General features: G+C 36.8%; 1 non-coding gene across 1 annotated transcript; it reads left to right on the top strand.

Annotated features, from left to right (window-relative positions):
- Window positions 1–363: 363 nt before the first annotated feature.
- LOC121213335 (small nucleolar RNA R71) lies at window positions 364–470 on the top strand. Its single transcript, XR_005908718.1, has one exon. It is a non-coding gene; the product is annotated as a small nucleolar RNA R71 (small nucleolar RNA).
- The last annotated feature ends 3,857 nt before the right edge of the window (window positions 471–4,327 follow it).

Below are 4,327 nucleotides of genomic sequence, written 5' to 3'. Positions count from 1 at the left end.
TGTTCTTCTTTAGTTGTAGGATTGAAGGATTGGTATTCTGTATGTACACCTCTGCCACTTGAGTCACACCTCATTACTGGATGTACCTGTGTAGAACCAAGTAAGCCGTCAATCTTTTTATTGAGAAGTTCTACCTGATTAGAGACCATGGTGACTGAATCGATGTTATACACGCCGGCTGTTTTTGTTGGCTTAGTCCTCATAACTTGCCACTGATAGTTATTCAGTGACATTTCCTCTATAAATTAATAGCCATCTTCTACTGTTTTATTGTTGATGGTTCCGCCAGCAGCTGCATCAACCATTTGCCGAGTTGAAGGATTCAAGCTATTGTGGAATGTTTGTACTTGAAGCCAAAGCGGTAACCCATAGTGAGGGCACTGTCTTAGTAAGTCCTTGTATCTCTCTCATGCATCGTAAAGTGTTTCTAAATCCATCTGCACAAAAGAAGAGATATCATTACGTAATTTAGCCGTTTTAGCCGGCGAAAAATATTTTAGTAAAAATTTCTCGGTCATTTGTTCCCAAGTAGTGATAGACCCTTGTGGTAACGAGTTCAACCACTATTTAGCTTTGTTTCTTAGTGAAAAGGGAAATAACTGAAGACGAATGACATCATCAGAAACGCCATTGATTTTGAATGTATCGCAAAATTCCAGGAAATTTGCTAAGTGAGCGTTGGGATCTTCATCTTGCAAACCATCAAACTGAACAAACTGTTGTATCATCTGAATAGTGTTAGGTTTTAATTCAAAAGTATTTGCAGCTACAGCAGGTCTAACTATGCTAGATTCAGTTCCTGTTAAAGAAGGTTTAGCATAATCATACATAGTACATGGAGCAGGATTTTGATTAGCAGCAATTGAAGGAGGTAGCTGATTGCCTTGGTTTTCAGCCATCTCGTTGGTTGGGGTTTCAGTATCGTCTTCTCGCTCGTTCTCTGTGTATCGTGAGCTACGCCTTATTTCTCTTTAATTTTTGTGAATTGTACGATCGATTTCTTCGTCAAAAAGTAATGGTCCTAACAGGATTCTTCTAGTCATAAACTATAAAAACCTGCCAAGAGAGAGAAAAAGTGAATTAATAAATAATAAAATAAAATAAAATTGCAAGAAAAATAAATGGCTAAAGTAATAAAAATTTAGTGTTCCTAATATTTCAGCTCCCCAGCAACGGTGCCAAAAACTTGATCGCGTGATTCGTAACAAGTAATAAATATTTATAATGAAGATCAAACCTAGACTAACTATTATCACAACGAAAAGGTAAGCGCACCTGTTGAACAATAGTATAGTAATGGCAAGACCGGGATATCGTACCCAAGGGAACCAAAAGTACTAGTAATAACTATCTTTTTATTATCTAGCCTAAGAATAAAAGGGTTTGTTTTAATTAACTAATTATTTAAACTAAGAACGCACAGAGAAAAGAATTGGGGAATTGCTTTTGGGAAAATCGATTGACTTGAGACAATACCTAAGGAAAAATCCACCTAGACTTTACTTGTTATTCTGGCTTCGAATCGGATAATTGATTCATTCAACTTGTTCCGTAGAGATCCCTAAGTTATGTTATTATCCCTATTCAAGACTAATAACGTCTAATCCCTAAATTGAATAACCAAGAATTTTCTCTAATTAACACTCTAGGGTTGCATTAACTCGATCTATGGATCCCCTTATTAGGTTTCACCCTAATCCGGCAAAATCTTGTCACCCTATTTCTAGGCGTGCAATCAACTCCGCTTAATTATGGCAAATGTACTCTTAGACAGGGTCTATTCCTCCTCTGAATAAGAGTATGTATTGAATCAGTATCCTGGGATATCAAAACAAGAATTAAGTACACATAATTAAGAACAAGTTAAATATTTATCATACGATTCAGAAAACAATAACAAGATTCGTCTTAGGTTTCATTCCCCTTAGGTATTTAGGGGATTTAGTTCATAACTAAATAAGAAAACATCTCAGAAGAATAAAGAATACAAAACATAAAGAAAACCCAAAACTCTTGAAGGGGAATTGTGGAGAGATCTTCAGTCTTGATGATGAATCCGGCTTCTGAGATGGATCAATCGACTTCCTTGGGGTAATTCCTTGCCCCTCTTCTCCGTCTCCCCTTTTCTCCTCCTCTAGTGCGTATTTATAGGTTTTGGAATGCCTAGAAACCCTCCAAAGTGGCCTTTTCTGAATTGGGCTTCACTTGGGATTAGCAGGGACACGCCCGTGTGACACAGCCGTGTGACGTGATTGTCAGGCCGTGTTCGATCTGTTAAATTGCACACGGCCGTGTGGGTCAATGGTCAGGCCGTGTGAATTGTGAAAGCCTTGGTCAACACCCTCGAAAGACATGGGCGTGTGAGCTGCCCATGTGGCAAGGCTTAGGCCATGTCATCTTCTCGATTTTGTCCGTTTTGTCCCCTTTTGGCTCGTTTTTGGCTCCTTTTGACTCTTGGTGCTCTTCTGAGTACAAAACATGAAACTAAAGCATTAGGATCATCGAATTCACCAATTCTAATGGGAATCATCTATAAAATGCATTAAACATGGGGTAAAAATATGTATAATTTACGGTTTATCAAACACTTATACACAACCAAAACATGATGCCAAATTAAGTCAAATCACATGGCTTAACTTATACACAAAAGTACCAAATCCATAATCTCAAGTAACCATAATTATCACCATTAAGATTAGCCTATACATTCCATATTTACAATAATCCACGAGTTCAAAAGTACTAATTGAAAAATGGATAGTGTGATGTGAAACTCCGAGTTGTCTGAAACAAGCAAACTAACAAACCTCTATAAAACATAGAAAAAGAAACTGAGTAAGTTGTATAGATTAGTAAGCCCGTATAATTTAGAATTAAACTTACCATTTATATCAAATCAGTACGCATAATTAAGATAAACTCCATACAAATTTCCAAATGCCTAACATAAGCATTCATCCATAGGTTAGTCAAATTAATACATGAAATCATCTATTATCACAATTCAATACTCTATATATATTGTATTCCATATTTCATTATCAATCATATAATCAATAATTCATTCAATTACAGTACTCATCCATATAAAAAAAATTTATGCCCGTTGAATCAATAATAGTAAGCTCTATTGAGCTGGAACAGTAAGCTCTGATGAGTTGAATAGTAAGCTATTATGAGCTGATATATCAATAAGCTCAAACGAGCTGTGATGAGTCCGCAACAAATGCAGGAGCTCGACCAAAACGGTAACCCTAGTGACATGTCACTCGTGTCCTACGAATTCATACGGTTCAATCGAAGCTCCGTAACCATTATAATATATCAGTAAGGCATCCGTGATTCAATTGGATCAATTTCTCAATTATAAACATTCATTACAAATAATTTCAAATATGTAAAAATTCAATTCTAATTATACGAACTTACCTCATATCGCTCGGATAAAAACTATTGGCTATTTTTCAATCTTCCTTTTTCCCCGATCTAAACTCTATCTCGGCTTATCTTGATCTATAGATTATCAAATTCAATACATTTAGCATTAAATCTATAATGCCCTAAATTTTGGGCCTAGAAGTATTAGGTCTTGAGCACGGGAATAGTTAGGAGGCTGCACATAAATGTTTAGTTGTGCAAGAAAGTGACACAATTGTGTATCTGCTTCAATGGTTAAGTGTTCTAGGAATAGTCTGAGAAGTCTTGGGTTCAAGCCTTGGCTTGCGCAAAAGTTTTGTTTTTAAATGAATAAACCTCTGTCTCTAGTCAGTAGGCTTTTAAATTAATGTGGGTATTTCATGACAGAAAGGGCCTACTGGTCTAAGGGATAAGTGAAGTGTCATTGTTACTGAAGGCCTTGAGTTCGAGTCTTGCTCTGCGTAAGGTGGATTTTATTTTGCTGCTCTTGCCATGTGGGTAGTAGAGGTTGATCGAAACACTACTGAGTTGGGTGGAATTTGAAATTGGAGGTTGAGGAGATTATGATGGAGAGATTTTAGGAGGAAATTATTGGCAGTTAAGGGAGAGGAAGTGCTGTGTCGAATTTGAATTTAGGCACTCAAAGAATTCAGCTTTGGGGTAAAGTTCGGCCTTGTGCAAAATCACTTTCAATTTCTATCATTCATTTTTGTTCTTTTCTTTTCTTTGGAGGCTAAATTGTGTTTGGGGATTTGGCGCGCCATTCGGTTCTGGTTTGTTTCAATCTTGCTCTTTCTTTCAAGTCCCTTACTCACTGATTTTCTTCCTTCTCTCCTATTTCCAATCAATTTTCCTCTTTGGCCGAGTACTCCCTCTTTTTTCCCTCTCTTGGTCTATTCGACTTTTA

This window comes from Gossypium hirsutum, chromosome A13, assembly GCF_007990345.1.
Source record: "Gossypium hirsutum isolate 1008001.06 chromosome A13, Gossypium_hirsutum_v2.1, whole genome shotgun sequence".
Lineage (NCBI taxonomy): Eukaryota > Viridiplantae > Streptophyta > Magnoliopsida > Malvales > Malvaceae > Gossypium > Gossypium hirsutum.
The sequence above is the reverse complement of the archived record's forward strand: the minus strand, read 5'-3'. Positions and strand labels throughout refer to the sequence as shown.